Consider the following 19,014-nt stretch of genomic DNA (forward strand, 5'->3'; position numbering starts at 1 on the left):
TATTTTTAGGTTTAATAATGCCTTCTTTATACTTCTTCCAATTTTCCCTGCTGACAGCTGGGTGGCCAGCATGCCCTCGTTGCACAAAGGGCCATTCACCACCAGTCCCAAAGCATCATGCCCCAAACAGGCATCATGGAGCAGCAGCAAGAAGCAAAATGCATCTTTCAGTTTAAAGGGAGAACCATACAATCTCTGAGGTTGTAAAAAGTCCCCAAACTCAAGCCCAACCCACCCCATCATGCCCACCATCTCCACAGCTCTGGAGCACCTCCAGCAGTGATGACTCCCCCACCTCCTGGGCAGCTGTGCTAACAAAACACCACTCTTTCAGAGAAGAAATAGTTCCTAGTATTCAACCTGAACCTCCCCTGGCACTACTTAAGGCCATTACCTCTCATCCTAGGAAAAATAATAATAATAATAAAAAAAACAGTACTAGTTGATGGTTTCCCAGTGTTGGGGACTGAGGTGCACGCAGGCTCAAAATCTGGGAGCTCAGGGATGGTGTTTTGCCATGGAAGGTCTAGGAGGATTGAGAATGTCTGGGTGGGAACTGCAGGGCTTCCAGGTGTCCTCACAGCTGCAGCACAGGCAGAAACAGAATTCTGCTGGGGTCAGATGTAAATGAAGTAACTCTGCTTAAATACAAGCAAGCAACAACAAAAACTGGTATTTCTGAGAATTTCAAGGAACTTCAAGGAAAGAACTGATGCAAGCTCCAAAATATCTACAGGACAAACTTTGGAGGAGGAGGATAAAGCAGAGTGATGCTGAACAAGGAGCTGGTGTCCTGCAGGCAGCTGGAGGCCGGGCTGCCATCAGTGCTTTATGCTGGGCAGAGCTCATGGCTCAACTGACCACCAAGTAACCTCCAGAGCATCTTTAGAAGGATGAAAACTAAAGATAGGATAGGACGGGTAAGGCAGGGTAGATAATGAAATAAAACCATGGGAAATAGGTCCAGCCATAAACACAGGGCTGTGTGTGGCTGCACCAGAAAGGCACCACAGCTCCCATCCTCACATGCCCCCATCTGTGCATCATGGTGAGGGCAGTGCGGTCCCCCACCAGCCCTGCAGCCCATGCAGGGCTTTGTCACAGCTCCTTCCCACACAGCACTGCCCAGGCCAGATGTACTTCAGGCACAACAAGCAAGGCAATGCAGATGTTGGCAACCTCACTGGCGTGGGAGTCCAGTTCTCTTTTTCCATTCCCTGTAGAAAAAAGAGGAAACCGGGGCTGGCTTGCAGCCCTACACGTGAGCACAGTGTGGGGAACTGGCTTCACCAGGACCATTGATGATCACAGCTCATGTGAGTACCAGGACATCCTCACAAGCATCTCTGCAAATATTTCATTTTTAAGGCAGTTGAGCTTGACTTAGTGCACAGGTGGAAGCCAAACAGAACATTTTTCTCTTGCACTGGTGTTCCTTCGCATCTCAACCCCTTTGGAGACTCTAGGCTGAAAATACTCCGAAGTCCTTCAGCAGCAGATGGATAAAATATCAGACAGAGGACTATGTGTGGCTGTGACAGCAGCCAAACCCAACAAAATATTTACTTCAAAGAAGACAGAAGGCTCGCTTGTCCAGCTGGAAAAAGCAGGAAGTGCTTTTTAAATAGAGAGGAGAGAGGGAGATGGTTGTGTAAGGCATGATGTTTTAATTAAATCATACTTGAATGATAGCAGAAGTTCATGAACTTATGTTCTAGGCAAAATGGAAGCAGCCGTTTGTCACTGTGCATCTTTGCTCTGGCGCAGACACCAGGAATAGATGGGCAAAGTAGGAGATGGGCTGTTGGGCACACATGTGGCAGGTATAGGGCTGAGTCCTGCTGACCCTGCACTATTCTGAGTGAAGTCTGGCTATTTGGAAATATCAGCAGTCATCCACCAGCATACAGTGTGTCCCTGGACAAGGCTGCAGTCAGGTGAGGGCAGCTGATGGATTTCAGTGGGAAGGCTCATCCATCCTTGGGTTTGGGACAAGCTGGAGCAGCCCTTTCACTTGATTGTGTTCACCATCCCTGGAGGTGCTCTAGGAACACGTAGATGTGGTACTAAAGGACATGGTTTAGCTTGCAATATTGGTGATAGGGGAACAGTTGGACTAGACAATCTTAGGTCTTTTCCTACCTTAGTCATTCTATGAACTCCTGGCCATGAAATCCTTGGGTTTGTCCAAAGAATCATTACCACCACCCACCACCTCATCCTTCCCAGGAAACTGGATCCAGCTGTAACACTGTGTATGCCCATAAACAACAAGCCAGAGTCTCCAAACCCACCAGGAGAACCTGAGGTCATGTCACATCCAGCTGTGATCAGGGGGATAACTGCCTGCTGCCACCTGCCCTGAGATCCCAGCTGCCACCCATCAGCCTGGACATATGGAAATACTCAATAACAGCAACCAGATCACCATCAGGGTGGTCAGGATTGAGTCATAAATGACCCTTTTTTCATCTTTCTTCAGCTAGTTAAGCCTCTCATCCACAGATGGGCTGAGAGGTGAGGTCTGCAATGGGTTCTGGAAACAACCCCTTGTGCTCCCTTTGTATTTATTAAAAAATGGTTTTTAAAACTAAAAGAAAGGGCTGTATGGCACAAGAAGGACCCAAGGCAGACTCTGTTGTACAGATTCACCTGGCCCAGCCCAGGCCATGCCCCACTGTACTGCTGCTGCACCAGCACGATTCCTCCAGCCCCACACTGTGAGAAATTCATTGCATGTTCTAAATGCAAGTCTCTGAAGGGCTGTCAGGATGCTAAGTAGGAATTCAGAAGGCACAACAAAAAGAATGAAGAATAGATCTTTGTTTTTGCCACTGCACTTTCCCCTGAGGGCAGGAGAGAAATCTCTCACCAGCACTTTGAAGGGCTGCTCTACCACCTGCAGCCCCTCCATATCTCACATCAGGGTCTGTCACTGCCAGTCACAAGAGACTGAAAAGGAAAGAATGGGCTCCCATGAGCTCACACACCATCTTCTTCATCACAACCTGAGGCCACAGGGATGCTGAGAAAGCTACAAGCATAGCTAGCTTTAAAGAGTGTCTAGGGGAAAAACTGGTCAATGAGAAGACACCCATGGGAGCTGCAAAAGCTGGAGGGATCCTGAGCCACCATTGCTAGGACACAGCACCCTGCACTGTCCTTGGGATCCTGCCCTCAAAGGGCCCTATTGAAGGGACAGAGGTTGGATGTCAGTCTCTTGGGACCTATGAAGCTGCTGCTGAGCGAGCGTTTTGGTTATGAAAACATCAAAAGGGGAAAAAATTGGGAGAGAAAGAACTCTGTTTCTGAGAAATCACCTTTTATTCTGGTTACAAACTGGGCACGGGCTAAGTGGTGTAGCATGTTGGTTGCCAACAATATCAGTGCCTTTCTAAATCATCCATTCAAGTGAAATATAGATGATAATTTACTCAAAATACAACATTTGCAGCAGGGGCCCTGTAGCCAATGTTTTGTAGAAAACAACTCTTTGTTCTGGTCTCCAGATGCCTGATCTCCTGACTCTACCCTTTCTGTTCTGCCTTTCCTAGAAAGGGAACACTGCCAGCAGTTAGAAAAGAACACTGCCTTGTCATTTCCAGCTGTATCACCTCAGATGCAGGTGCTTGAGAAGTGCTCCAAGAGGTGAAATTGGGCCAAACACAGGGAAACATGGGCTGCTCTGGGAACCAGCAGCACCAGACCCACAGGTGGGAGGCTCAGAGGCCATGTGCTCAGCCACCAGCCTGCTCCTAGGGGAAAACCCCTGCAGTGTGTGGTGATGGGATGGGTTGGTAGAAGCTGTAACCAGGATGATGGGCAGCAGATAGGGGGGAGGGAAAAAAAAAAAAAAAGGAAATCAGGGGTCATTTGGGACTGTGCTCAGCTGGAAAAGGCCACAGCAACCCATAGCACAGACTGTCCCAACAGCTGCATGCCTTCAAAGCATTTGGAAACACTCATATTTTCCCCCCTTCTCTCGATATTAAATGTGGGTTTTGTTGCTTCCCCCCCCCCCCCCCCCTCCACCCCCGTCTACAAAGATTTCGCACAATAAGCTTCCGAGAAAAAAGACGCTAGCCCTTTTTTCTCCTTCCTGGAACTACCCCAATGACTCACACCGCTCCCATTTCGGGATGCGGCATCGCCCCGTACCCCGCAGCATCTCCGGGTGCGCTGTGCCACCTCCCGGCGGCACCGAGAGCTGCACGGACAGCCCCGCATCCAACCCCCCCGCACCGCCAGAACCGAACAGTAACGCAGATTGAAAGCACTTTGTTAGCCGAGAAACGAGGAGCAAAACACAGCCGGACCCACGTGTTTGAGAATAGGTGCCTCATGCTTCGTTTTCAAACCCTATCTTGTTTTAATTCCAATTAAAAATAAAAGTTAGTAATAGAGAGCAATGCCACCCTGCTCTCCAAGAAAAACTTAGGTAAGATCTGCAAGCTCTGTGAGGATCAGGAAAAATAAAGCCTGAAGGCAAATATCTCTATCCTAGAGATATCTTGGATAGGAGCAGAGTGAGGGTCATCCAATAGCTTTGTTCCCCTGCTGCTCTGCAGTCACAGGAGAGCATAGAGATGTGTAACACAATGGAAAGCACAGCAATGACAGCAGAGTAGCAAGGTCCTAGGCTGCAGCAAGACTTGCTCAAATACAACAGCTGTGAGCACAAAAATAAAGGAAATGATCTGCTTACCTTTAAAAGGCCTCAGGTACTCAAGGACCTCCAGATGAGATGCCCTCACTTCCACTGCCAGCACTTAAATGAGGGCTGGGAAGGTGGATCTTGGCTGCTGCCCTTCTGATCACTCAGATTCATTGCATGCACCTGAGTTCCCCTGGGTTGGCCCTTCCTTCCCACCAGGTGCTCCATCAGTGCTTCAGGCCCTGACCTAATGTTTCTTCTACAAGATGGAGAAAGAAAAATTAAAAATAAAGAACTTCCATTTGGGTCCTGTGCACCCCATTTGTGCACGGGGAGTCTGAGAGCAGAGGGTTCCTCCTGTGGTCCAAGCAAACCACGTTTCACTCATGGTATTTAAGCTCTCCTTGGTGACACAGAACAAACTCAGTGAGCCCCTGTTCACCTGCAAAGGGAACAATGGCTGAAAGCCATACCCCACAGAGCAGCTCTTGGTGCTGAGTCCCACAGCTGGTCCCTTTGGGGCAGGAGGTGCCCCATGCTGCCTTGTGCTGTTAGGAGATCCCCCAGCTGCTGCCTCATTCAGAAGCCATTTTAATCCCTGGGTGAAAGATGAAACACATTGTTGGTGCATTATTCCACTACAATGTCTGTTGCTATGGACAAGGAACACACATGGGGCTGCTCAGAGGTACCAGGAGGGCTTTTATCCACTGCTTTCTCCAACAGTGGCTGCAACAGTCGTACTTTGCAACCAGTCCTTCTGCAGGCAATGAGGAGGGAGTTCTCAGCAATTACTCTAAATCACAGGAGTGTCAAAATAAGGATGAATGCCCCTTGCAGAGCTCACCACAACAAAAATGGATAAATGCAACTCACCCACATGCCTATTTTCTCTCCAGAGCCAGCATCGCTAAGGGTCACTTTTTCTGCAGTGCTGGAAAATGGAAAATGTTGTGCTCTTTCCATCCCTGCCCCTAATTCTGCTGGAAGATGGGTTTAAAAGGAAACTGATAGTAATTATGCTGAAATCTCTCTTTCACAACCCCACAAGAGGAGCCATTTGCTAACACCATTTGCAAGAACTGAGCTAGCAAGGGATCTCTGTGCACTCAGACCAAAGCCAAACCCTGTCTTCCTCCTTCAGAAGACATCTTAATGCCCTGTAAGGAAGAATTTCTTACAGTGGGGTTTGCAGCACCCTCTGGGCACTGGGACCTGTGGCAGCCACTTGTTGTGACATCAGCTGCTTGCTGCCCAAACCATTGGAAAAAACACAGCTCTGGGTATGATGCCATGGCCTCTGCTGCCAACCCAGTGCTGGGAGCCACAGGGAGAGAATGGCCCAATTTTGAGGGCTCATCTTGCAGTAAACAGGGAGGGTGAGGCTGCAGCAGGGTTTTCTGCCTGGGAAATGAGTCCTTACTGCCTTTAAACTTTCCACCTTTGCAGGTTCCAGGGTTTGCGGCTTGACTCCTCTCGCTTGGCCCCAACACAGTGGTTGTTGTCATAGCTCAGGGTCAGGGATGGAAAAACATCTCCCAGGGGCTGGCAGAATGCCACCTGCTGCTTGGTTGTACTTGGAAACACCTGGAAAATTCAGCCAGTAAAACCAATGCAACCCAGCACAGCCCTGCACAGGGTGTGGAGCATCCAGAAGAGCCCAGCTCTGCTCTGCTCTCAATGCCCCAGGACCTCCCTGCAGACGTTTGGCTGCTCATCCAACAAGGGTGGGGACAGGGCAGTCTGGAATACAGGATTGCAGTCTCCATTTCTGCCTCCGAGAGGTGCAGCAGAAAGGGCATTGTTCCATTAGGATGGCACTTATTCAATCACAGGCCATGGAGTTAGCAGGCTTGTTTTGTGCACTGCAGAGCAACCCATGCTCCAGGTTCCAAGTTTTTTTCTCGTATAACACACTCATCTTTGTTAGACCCTCAGTGCTGAATACATCAGCATCTCAGCTGCACGTCAGTGTTTCTGTTTGTCTTCTGCATTATTGTTCATGTTCATGTAATGGGGGCTTCAGTGGGAAAAGACTTCCAAGATCCCCAAGTCCAACTCCAGCTCACCCCACTGCCCACATCCCTCAGTGCCACATCCCCACTTTCTGGGACACCTCCAGGGATGGTGATCCCCCTGCTCACAGGGCAGCTGTGCCACTGCATCAGCACTGAATTCAGAGAAAAACTTGTTCCTGAGATCCAACCTGAACCTTCAATGCCTTTACTCTTTCTCCTCTTGAGCGTGCAATATCACAGTTACAGATACTGCCACTAACAGCAGCCACGTGTAAGTCACTAACATAGCCACTAAAACAGCCATTCACAGACACTGAAAAGCTTCTGAACATTTTACAAGAGCAGCTTTGAAAACAGGATGTGCAAACCCTTGCTCGTGGGACATGTTCCTCCCAGTGTTCAGATGTTCCACTTTGGTGTCCTCGTCAGGGCAATCAAAGCCCTACAAAACCTTTTTTTAAAAACCAAAGCACAAACTTTAAGTTGAGCCCAGGAAAAAAATAAAGGAAATTGCTGTGCTGAAAGGGGAAAAAAATGTGCACTTGGTGGTAACTTCAGCACAAACAACAGAAGGGCACCGGGTCTGTGGGTGGGAATGGCTGCCCTTGGCTGACATGAGGAGGAATCAGCAGTTTGGGGGCTGTATTTTGGGGCAACTGGGGGAAAAAAAAAAGCACAGAAAGAATGTGGTATCTGGTGCTGTTTGCCACACACTGCTCACCAATGTTTCTGCTACCCGACAGCCCAGGAAGGCAGTGCTTAAAGCACACGTTGAAACACAGGGATAGAAAGTTCAGTGTTGCCCACAGAATGGAATCAAATCAGTTGAGCTCAGCCTCCCCTCTCTTACTGCTCGGGTAATGAAATCATTCACTATGCAAATATCTAATTGGGGGGTGCATAGGGAGGCACAAGCCATTGAGCTGATGGGTGTAGAGAGAGCTCTGCCCAGTGCTGGGCCCTCCTGTCCATAACCACTATTTATACAAACCAGAGCACCAAGCACTTCTCCAAACAAATAAAACAATAAAAAAAAAAAAGTAGAAGTCCATCCAGGGATGTGCCACGATGAGGGAAAAGCATGAGCCTGAATGCTAACAGGGGGAAAGCATCTAAGCATCTCCCCAGGTGATGAGCAAAGAGAGTGGGAATGCAGTGGGCGCTGAGGAGAGGGCTGGGAGCCAAGTTCATCTGCATTAATCTTGCACTCATTAAAACCAGTTGTTCCCTTCTTAATTCAGCCAGGGCTGCCGAGCTTAAGAATTAAAAATTCATGAACCCACGTCCCTAAAGATGAATTAAAAAATAATAAATTATCCGAAGTAGCACAGATTTTCAAAAGTCTCCTAAAAAAACCGTCCCGGTGCTCCTTTGTGCTCAGAGCTTTCAGCTCACGCTTCCATGAGGGATGGGGACACGAACCAACCCGGATTCTCACACACTGGTGTTACTCTGGAGCCTGGAGGCAGCCCCACAGATTCCATCCTTGAAGGCAGCCACACAAATTCCATCGCTTACGATGAAAACAGAGAGAGCAAGCAGTGCAGGAGGAGCACTCAGATCCCCTCATCCCACCACAAAGTCCTTGAGAAGATGGACCTTCCTGCCCCCAAGGGGCACAGCAGCTCTGTGCAAGCAAGCAGTAAAAGTAAATAATTGCTTCTTAATTCCACACGCGTGAGCAACAAGCTAGATGTAGTTGTTAATGTGCTCTTAATTAAGGTCACCGCTGACAATAGCTGGAGAGCTGGAAACAAAGACAATAAACACCACTGATGTGAAGCAGATGGGAACTCGGAAAGGGTTTCCCAATATTTGGTGAAAAAACTGGGATTTTTTTTCAACTGTACATTGGGGACCTCCAGCCCATGGGAGAAACCAACCGAGCATCACCTTCACTGGCCCAGAGTGGGAAGATCATGCTGTGCCATCAGAAGGGCACTGTATTCACTGTGTGGAACACCAAAGCAGGACAGTGCAAAGCAGCCCAGGAACAGCATCAGCTCCTCCAGCTGAGTTGGTTTCCTGAAGGAGAAGCTGCATAAATAAGGACGGGCTGTGAGCGGGTGTCGTTTATTTATAGAAGGCATTCATTTCCTCTGTGATGGGGATAAATACCCATTAGCTTTCAAGGTGATGAATCATCTATTAATTAACCTACTGGGAAAAAAAAAAATAATCATAATGCAGATATTCATATTTTCAAAGGAAAGCTTTCCAGTTGGGAAAGAAAGGAAGGGAGTTAATCTGATTGACGTCATCTGAAATGCTGAGATAAGACCACAAGAGCAGGGCTGGCAGGGATGGCTCTCCACGTCCCCATCTCCGAGGAAGGACATCAGTGAGAGAAGCTGGCGTTGGTTATTTGGCAAAAGGAGAGGGTCTCCCATAGCTGAGGAGGTGAGATGTGGTGAAGCACGACGGATCCAACCTGGCCTTTGGGATCCACCTCCACTGCCACGCCTGGGCTCCATCCATCAGCTCCAACAAGCCTAGGAAATAAATAAATAAATGAAACAAGAAGATTACGTGTGCACTCATCCTGTTCCTGTGCTCCCTGACCATTTTTAGCTTTGGTTTATCCCCGACTCTTTCCCCACACACACTCACACTCCAAACTATCCAAAAAGCCGAAAGATGTCTAAAACCCAACAACAACCCAGGGCTCCATCAGCTTCCAGGAATTCAAACCAGCTTAAGAAACCACAACTTTTTTGTAATGTGTTTGGTGTTTTGTTTTTTTTTTATGCATGGGTGTTGGTTTTTTTTTTTCAGTCTTTTACAATCCATTTTAAACAACTGCTGGGAGTTTTCTTCCTTCCCACCCTCCCCAGCTATATTCAGCCTGTATCTCTCACCAGCCTCATGCAGCTCACGTTTCAGGGCAGAGCAAATGTGCATGCATGCATAGGGCAGGGATTAGGAGACAATGAGGCACCCAATACAAACCTGATTTCCAAAATTCCCCTTCCATCTGCAAGCATGAGGAGCTGAGTGCAAACCTGCTAAGTTCCCTGCAGGCAGGGAATGATTCCACCCTGCATTACATATTGCACGTGATGAGGCATCTGCCACTCGATGTGAAAGACACCATCATAGTCCAATAAATCACATTGCCAGAAGGGTTTGCATGCTATCACCAATGCTTTTCCAGCTAAGCCACATTCCCCCTCTGCATGCTGCTGCTCATCACTGTACCTCATGTATCACAGCTGATTAAGACATCCCAGAATAGGCAGCCAGGCTGAACCCTTCAGACTCACTGCTCCTGCAGCCTCCTCTGTTGTTCCCATCACTCAGCTGCAGCTTGATGGGTCTGCAAAGGGAAGCCCTAGAGATGCCCCATTTATTACACAGCCAGCACCTCTTTCATAATGCAACTGTTCTGGCAACACATTGAGACACGGCCATTTCCCATACGTGCAGTGCAATCTGAGCGTTCCAAGTTAGATTTTGATTTCATGGAATTGGTCATATCCAGAGGAGAAAATGGAACAAGCTGTCCTGGGCTTTGACACATGAGAGCAGCAGTAAATTCATGTCGAACACACCACTGCAAAATTTATAGCAGCAAAAACCATTCTATATTAAGAAAAGCTGAATTTTAAGAATGTTCCCATAAAACCAGCCATTTCATGACCAATAACCCTGCAGGGTGCAACCAAGCAGGAAGAATGTCACCAAAGAGAGCAAGGCAGCTCTCCTCAAGGTTCACTGGCTGCCAATGGGACTGGGGCTGGTTAAGCTCTGGGTTCCAGTGTAAGGAGAGGGGGAAAAGCATGCAGAGCTGGCAAAACTGCAAAGAGATGAACTCATCACTTCATCCATGCCTCAGCCTCCTGAGTTTGAGAAGCAAAGTGAAAAAGAAACCAAGTCTGGAACGTTTGTAGGGTATAGAGGAAGAGCAGCATCATCTGCCTCCCCTCTGCTCAGCCTGGGACTCACAGCAGCAGTGCCCACACAAACACATTTGTTCACCCTGCAGCCACAGGGTTGGATGTAAGGACACACAGCAGGTTCTTGGTCAAACAAAGCCCATTCCAGCTGTCTGGGAGGACAGCACACTGCCATTGCACTGCTTTGATGGGTTTACAGCTCACTGCAGCACTTCATATATGCAGTTGTTTCCATAATCAGCTCCAAGACAGTCTGTGAACAGGAAGGAATTAGGCACTTATGCAAAGACCATTAAAGTCAAAGGGAATCTTTCCATTGGCTGGAAAGTGTTTGGCTCTGAATGTCAGTGGCTGCTGTGGGGGATTTAGAGCAGGAAGCAGGAGTGGACTTTGCAGGTTTTCTCAGCATTTGTTACAGACTTCAGCACAGAAGCTCTCTGTGCCCATTCCCCTGCATGTAAATTAAGAGGTGTGCAGGCAGTGAGCGCTCACCCTGGGTGCAGAGCCCTAACAGCCTGCCTGTGCACGTCCTCCAGCCTCCTTGAGGCAAGCAGAGCAGAACCTGTAGCAAGCAGGAATAGTCCATTCCTATGGGCAACAAGAATTCTGCACGGGTCCCAACACATCGTTCCTGGTGCTTAACACATTTATGACGTGTCAGCCTGAGAGGCAAAAATACCAAAAACTTCAGCAGGTCTGAAAAGCTGGTTAACCCAAAGTTGGAATTCACCTCAGGCTGACCACACTTCTGGGATCCACTCAGCACTGCACGTCCTCCCAGGTACCCAAAGCCACCAGTCACAGTTATATTTGAGTGAGAGCAAAACGACACCTGCTGGGAGCTCAGCTCTGCAGGTTCCCTTTGCAGGAGCATCCCTCCAGCATCTCCCTCAGCCCAGAAGTACCCGGACATCAGGGGAGGCTTCTCACCATCAGCAGGATGTGGGTCAGGAGACGAGCTCTGCTCCCACCTGCTGCACGTTCACTGCTGTAGTGGAACCAGTTGCCAATCTTGGCAGGAACGGGGTCTCACTGGCGTGGCTGAGGCTCTGGCAGAGCACAGGCTCCTGGGTTCCATTAATAGGAAGAGCTGAGAGATGCCATGGCAGCAGTTCAAGGCCGGGCGGTGCGTACCACTGCATTATGAAGTCTAGACAGAGCTGGATCCCAGCAAGCCTGAGGAATGCCTGTCCCTGCCCTCACACACTGCCTCATACCGAGCAGCATTCCTCAGCCAGGAACTGCGTGGGGAAGTCTTTCATCCCCTTGTTTAACCGGGTCCTCCTGCAAGCACCTCCGCCCCAAAGCTCTGCCTGGAAGCCCGGAGCTTGCTGTTGCTGTAGCTTGCACAGAGCTTCACCTGGCCAAGAGCTACACTGAGGAAGGATGTGGGGAGAAAATATTTTAAAAACAGAGCTTTGTTGTATTCCTATCTGGAATGAAAATAGCACCTTTGGAGCAGCATCCTGCACCACAACCGGCTGCAGGCAGCTTCCCAAGAGGTGGTTTGAACACAAAGCAAAAAAACCAAACAGCAGCAGTTGTAATTTATTGGAATATTTCTACTGAGGCTCAGCTGTTGCATGCGTTTTTCACCAGCTGAGGGGTAATTTGTACTGAGACAGTATTTCAGCAGCTCTGAAACAAATACAACCCTTGAATGGGGCCGGGGAACTGAGCAGCACTTCCCAACCCATGGGCACAATTGGGACGCAGCATCTGGGCAATGCCTCCCAGCAGTTCTGATGGCACCAGGGGCCACTGAGAGCCGTTCAGCAGCAATTCAAAGGGAAAATGGGACCCAAAGAGGACCCTTCAGAGCAGCTCTGCTCATCGAGCACGTACATGCTTTCCTTAAGTGGATTGATAAGCACTTTGAATTGGTATTAACACACGCCAGATGCTGGGGAATCATCTCCCACTTATGGCAATTATGAGGATATCCCAGAAGCCAATAAAGCAACTGAGAAGATGAGCATCTGGTGATGGCTGTCAGGCTGCTGCCCAGCGAGATAAATCTCTGTAATGAAGAGGTGTGATTTCATTTATTTTTTGCTTCAGCCATATGGTATTTAGCTCCGGGTTCATGCAATTCCTCCTCCTTTGGGGAATTCTCCCTGGGAGGAGCAGGGCAAAGCAGTCCCTTGTCCTCACCATGCTTCCAGCCAAGTGCTGGAAGCTCGAGATGACAGAACCCAGCTTGTTTTGAGGTTTGTTAAGAAACCTACAAGGTGACAAAGCAATGAAGGCTGCTTCATATATAAACAAACCAAAAAATCATACAATCATTAGGGCTGGAAAAGACCTCTAGGATTCCCAAGTAGAACCCCAACCCATCCCCTCCATGCCTTCTGGCCACGACCCCTCCTGGGCTAACAGCTGTTTCAGTTCCTTGGGGTCTTTGACAACACAATGTTATGACTGCACTAACTGTATAAAAAGCAATTTTCATGTCCCCATTTGGCTTCAAAGAATGATTTTTACTTTTACCACAGAATGACCCCACAGTGATGCTTTGCTCCCCCAAGTCCCGTGCATAAGAAGGAGAGTGAAGAGTATGCAGGCACCAAGCTGGATAGAAAGCATATCCATCACAGCGCCTCTGAGTGCACGTCTGCAAAGTGCTGAGCAACAGGAAATCGTTTGACTTCTATCAGGCCAAATCCAGGGAGCATCAACCCTGCAATTAGCTATAATTAGAAATCCACTCCGGCAGTGCACCCCCAGGCAGGATCCGTGCACACCCACATGATCCTGCATGCTAAAACGATGCTGTTAGAGGCGCACACAGCGACAGTGTCTGCAAGGGGGGGAGATTTCACCATGAGCAAGAACAGGGTTTGAAGAACTGTAGCTTTTCTGGCTCACTGATTTGAGACCCCACGGTGAGCCAAAGCGAACCACTTTCTCTTCCTCCCACTCCCACCAGTGTCAGCCCTTCCTTTCCACCACCACCTAAGTACCAGCAGGCTCCTCACCAGCAGCTGGATGTGGCTCTCTGCACTGCCATAGGCCCCTGTGGCTGGTGCCAGCTCTCAGAACATCCAGAAGACAACGGGAGAAGCTCATTCAGCTGTCACTTCATTTTCAAGGAGATTTCACACTTGCAGTGCCACAGTAGTTAAGATGCATTTCGCCATCTTCCCACTTAATTGTGTCTGCAGTTAAAGCTAAACGTGGTCACACAAGCAGAAAAACCCAGTGCTTATGAGTCCATGATACTCAGGGATCTGGAGAAACCACAGCAATCCCAGCTATAACCCTTGCCCTGTAATCTGCACATCGTGAATCACCACGTAATTCGGCAATAGCTGCAATCACAGCGTAGTTATTTACTCCTTATGCTGAAATAAAATGGTGGGGAAGATGGACAGACACTCATAATTTTCAACCTTTTTCTCTCAACAGACCCTTAACGTTTTCTTATGGAGGAACAGCACAACAAAGATTCGACTTCTACGCAAGCAGGAGCTGCAATCCCCACATGCTAGATAGACTAACTCTGAACCTCCCCACAAGTAAACCAATTCCACTGCCCTTCAGCAAAGCTCAAAGCTGCTGCCCAGACACCGCAGGCCTCCTACGGCTGCAATTCCCACCAAAAGATCCCATCTGCAGAAACCTCCTCACTGCTGCTAACGTGGCTGCTGTGGGCGGGCGTCCTCAGCACGCGGCTTCAGTGCAACGACTGCAAAACAGAAAGGATGGGACCAACGTTTGAATTTTTCCACTGCTACGCTCACATGATTCTGTTGGTGATAATGGATGCTTATTAAATTACGGTTTAAATCTTCCCTTTCAATGGTGAACGCTTGCACATGCCCCCCCGTGCTTATGAGCAGCAGAGATGGGCAAATGGGAGATCTGGTGATCTCATAGCTCCTTCTTTCCCTGCGCCAGTATCTCATTTATTCATAGAATGAAGAGGCATTGGCATTAATAATTAGCTATTTTAAGTTACATGCAAGTCTAGGGAGAGGGAGAAAAATCTTCCCAAGTGCGACAAATTCTTTTATGGTTGTCTAAATTCTTTTGTGGTTGGTGAGTATCACCACTAGGGAGCAATTTTAGTGTGTGTTTTAAAACACTCTGTTCCCATGAGAGGGAAGAGGTGGCCTAAGAGGAGCCAAAGGAGAGAGCATGGGGAGGAAATGTGGGTACCCCCACCCCTGGAGGTACTCAAAGCCAGGTTGGATGGGGCCCTGGGCAGCTTGATTTGGTGGGTGGCAACCCTGTCTGAAGGTTTGGGCTTGGAACTGGATGATCATTGAGGTCACCATGCTGTGACTCTATGATGGGAGCAGCACGACAGATGACAAAGACCCAATGCCTTCTGCTCCCCTCTGCCCCACAAGACTAACTACCACATGCAGGAAGAAATATTCCCTGTGCTGTGGTTACAGCCATTTCACAAGTGTTTACCTCCAGATGAATACCAAAGCAAAAAAATGTGAACCCCAGAGCCAGCACAAACCCCCTGCAAGAGCTCTGTGGTAGCTCCTTGGAAAAATGTTGTGCTATAGATACACTTAGGCTGAACCCAATGTATGCATTGACTTTCACCACAGGCCTTAAGGCTCGAATCCACGTTCTTTTCAAATGACTGTAATTTTTAGTCTATCTCCTGTGATGATGTACCTAGCCAGCCTGAAATTCCCCTGTGGCACTCTAATGAGTAGTTTAACCTGAGATATAATTTACAAAGATATAAGTGCGTGCTCAGGAAGATCTATTTCTGTTGCAGGAACTTGTACTAAAAGCAGCATCACCTCCCTCCATCACTGGTATCACCCTGTTCCCCCAGGGCAACCTTTCTCCTTTCAATAGGAACACACTTTCTGCTCTGCACAACACCCCTTGGTACTCACTAAGGGTTAATAAGGAATTCAAGGGCTGAGCTGAGTAACAGCTGAATTTACTGCTGATAAGAGACCTCTTCTTCTGAGCCTTGTTAAAGCCATCCTGGTTATTTTCCTGTTTCAATAAATATCTCCTTGCTGGCTCTCTGGCAAACAGTCCCTGCGGTGATGGACCTCTGGGGCAGTGCTAGCAGGCAGGGCAAGTGCAAGACATTATTTAGACACGAGTGTACACGCCTAAAAGTCTGGAGGAATTTTATAGAGAGACATTTTAACCTATGAGAAATCCCAGCGCCATAATTGCATCTTAATTTGACCTGAACCCCTGATTGTACAGCGGTCAGACAGAAGTTCCCAAGCAAAAACGCAGCTCAGAGGCTCTTCGGCAGGATGTGTGTTTCTTTTTCTCCTTATTTTACATCCTGGTGGGGAAAAAAAAAAAAAAAAAAGCACCAAAACATCCCAATGTGATTGTTGACTTCCAGCAACGTGAGAAAACAGGAAGCAAACCGATGTGCAGCTCAGGCCCAAATAGCTGATGCAGTCTTGATGCCAGAGGAGCCCACAGCGATGGATGGGAGTGCATTGCATGGATCCAGGAGGCACATCTGGTGCCTGCTTTGGTGGCTGGTACCCTGCCCATGGCAGGAGGTTGATCTCTGAGGTCCCTTCCAACCCAAGCCATTCCATGATTCTGTGTCTTCTATGTCATTGTACGAATGGAGCAGCTGTCCTCTTGTGGTACCCCCCAGCTCCTCCACTTGTTCTGTTTTGCATTTGATTTACGATGCATGCTGCATTTCTCACAAAACAAGCTATTGAACAGATCCTTGTGGTGCAGTGCCCTGCACTGTGAGCCCTGCATTGTTACTTTTAGTGCAGCATGCCACGCTCACACAGTGCAAAGCCCACTGCCCTCAGCCACCCAATGCCAGCCCCTGAGCCAAGGTCAGAGTGACCACAGTCAGGTCAGGAGTGGGGAAAAAACAAACACAAACAAACGAAAACAAAGCTGAGCACAGCTGCAGTGCAGCAAAGCCTGCCCAGGACACACAGACCTGGACTCTCTCCTTCATCCCTCCACCAATCCTTTGGCACTTCCAAGCCCATCCCAAGCAAAGGGCACAGAGTCCTTCCCAACCCCCCGACCTCTCCAGCACGAGCCAAGAGGAACCATTCTTACCTGGTTTAACAGCTTCACTTTGTCTTCCTACTACAAAACAGCCGTGACTTTACAGCCTGTCTGCACGTGGTTTTCACTGGGACAAGATGTGCAATCATAATAGTGCACAGCAGCCAAGATTGTATAGTTTCCTCTAAATAATTTAAAGCGCTGTTTTTGCAGACAAAGAGGACATCAGCCAGCAACCTCCATGGAGGACACTGTGCAAAAACCACACCTAACTCACAAGACAACTGATTTCCTCCTGATAAATTACTGCTTTTCCTTGGAAAACACATTTGCTTTGGAATGAAGGTTTCCCAGCTGCCACCACAGCCTGCCATGTCCAAAGAGCAGAGGCTGAAAGCTTTATTCTGTGCTCTGTATGAACCGGGACGAGGCTGGGAGTTGGGAAGTTTGTGATCCACCCATCAGTGGGGGAAAAAGCAAAGCCCTTCATTTTCTGCTTTGAAAACAACAGTTGTCCCATCTGCTGATGTGCTTTTAAATCCTGCTGTAAGAAGTCCCAGACCTCGGTGGTTTATGAAGATGGGTAGAGGAGTTATTGCTTGGGTCAGAGCCCACTGCCCTAGGTTCAGTCCCTTACTACTTTGCTCAGCCCCTGCTGTCTGCTTGATAGCATAGGGGAAAAAGTAATCAGAGTTCCTCTCTTTTGAGAGCCATTACAGTTTTAAAAAATCCTCTGCAAACAATCTGCATTTTATCTTCTTAATGGCTCCAAAGCCTCCACTTGTATCCAAAAATAATTGCTTTCAGCAAGGGTTGAAGAATATTCCTCTGAAATCATGGACCAGATGTTCCACTGAGACCATTACACAGTTAACTACCAATAAAAGTAATTCAAGAAACCAAATACTGATTAAAGAATGCGCACGTCCAGCCCAGCTCTGTTTGCAGAGCAGGAATGCGATTGGCTCCGTGTGATTTAACCTTTACAGCACAGACTCACTCTTCCCTTCCTCCTCGGCAAGGGTGACATCGGCCAGCGAGCTCAGCCCAGCAGAGACTGTTTTGTTTTTCCTATCTGGGAAGCCAGATCTCGTCAGTTCAGTGCAAGCTGAGCCAGCGTCCAGGCGGCCAAAAGCCCAGAATTGCTTCAGAGGTCAGCACTGCTCTCCAGCCTGCGTCGGCACAGCCAAGAGAAACAGCCCTGCGTGGTCCCCCCTGCAGGGACAGAGCAAAGGAGACTTCAGGCTTCGTTTCCACTTTGCACATCTCTGAACACCTCCTTTGATATGGTATAATTTACGTTTTTGTAGCAAAATCCCTGGAGTGAAGAGCCATCTTCCCTCCAAAGATGCAAGTGAAGAGGCATTAATTGTCCAAGTGGGGCCTCCAGGGCTTTTCTCTGCATTGTTAGCTAACAAAAACGTGTTCTTCATTTAAACACTTTGCCCCAGCGTTATGCTGCTCATTACAAGCCCAGGCAGAGCATGAGGCAATGCTCCCCCACCACCTGGCCCTGGGGTCCTCTTGTCACACAGGAGCCCCCCAACCAACACAGGGCCTTTCCCAGTGATCCTCATCAGCCTTATGGACACAATTTGGGGACTTTACCCCCAGCGTCCCACCAGGGCTGGGGGCAGAATGGAGCTCTGTCACACTGCTGGCATTGCTGCATTCCGATGTGCCCAGACACATTTCCATAGAGAAAAGCCAAATACTTGGCTCCTCTATTTTGTATTTCTATTTCCCTTCAAGTGCTATGTGGCTGCCTTGGTGTTTAATCCTAGTAATTAATGGGACAGTGAGAAAAGAGCAGATCCACCTCTTTTTCCCCTATACAAACACAACCAGAGGGGCTGGGCTGGGTGGTTCCTGGAGCATTTCAAGCAGAGAAGGAAGAAAGAGAAGCAAACAGAGGCATTACCTATTGGCAAGCAGGAAGCAGCTCTAAGGAAGACCATTTTTAAATCAGAAATGCACGAGAGTACCCAAATTACACACATTTCCCAATGTTTGGGGAAAAACAAGAGGGAAATCTTTTGTTTGTTAAAAATGACTTTGAAAACAACCTGCCGGTTACCACCCGAAGCACAAAGGAAATCCTTAGCATGGGATGTCACTGCACGTTTATTTCAAGCTTTAATGATATGTTTGGGGACATCATCTACGCCTGAATATTCCTCCACTGTGACTGTCTGGGGGAAGGAGTTCAGTCTGAAAATAGTAAATGAGGCCAATTATCTGGCAGCAATTCCAAAGGGTAATTTGGTTCCTCTTGAGCTGTCCGTGTCCCATCCAAGCAACTCTGCAGGTTTGTTTTAGGAACACATCTCCACACTGCCTGGATGCACCCACAGCCTCCTGGGAAAGCACAGATACCTTCAATAGCAAGGAGAACCACGATGTGCTCAGAGCTGGAGGTCACGAAAGCTTCGGGAAGGACCACAGTGTTTCAATT

General features: G+C 48.4%; 1 long non-coding RNA gene across 1 annotated transcript; it reads right to left on the bottom strand.

Moving 5' to 3' along the window:
* Nucleotides 1-406: 406 nt before the first annotated feature.
* LOC149915372 (uncharacterized) lies at nt 407-16,968 on the bottom strand. The gene is made up of 3 exons (XR_016459047.1): nt 16,611-16,968; nt 4,706-9,164; nt 407-3,804 (listed from the first exon to the last, which is right to left on the bottom strand). It is a non-coding gene; the product is annotated as an uncharacterized LOC149915372 (long non-coding RNA).
* Nucleotides 16,969-19,014: the final 2,046 nt, after the last annotated feature.

This window comes from Phasianus colchicus, chromosome 20 (assembly GCF_987193195.1).
Source record: "Phasianus colchicus chromosome 20, bPhaCol1.hap1.1, whole genome shotgun sequence".
NCBI lineage: Eukaryota > Metazoa > Chordata > Aves > Galliformes > Phasianidae > Phasianus > Phasianus colchicus.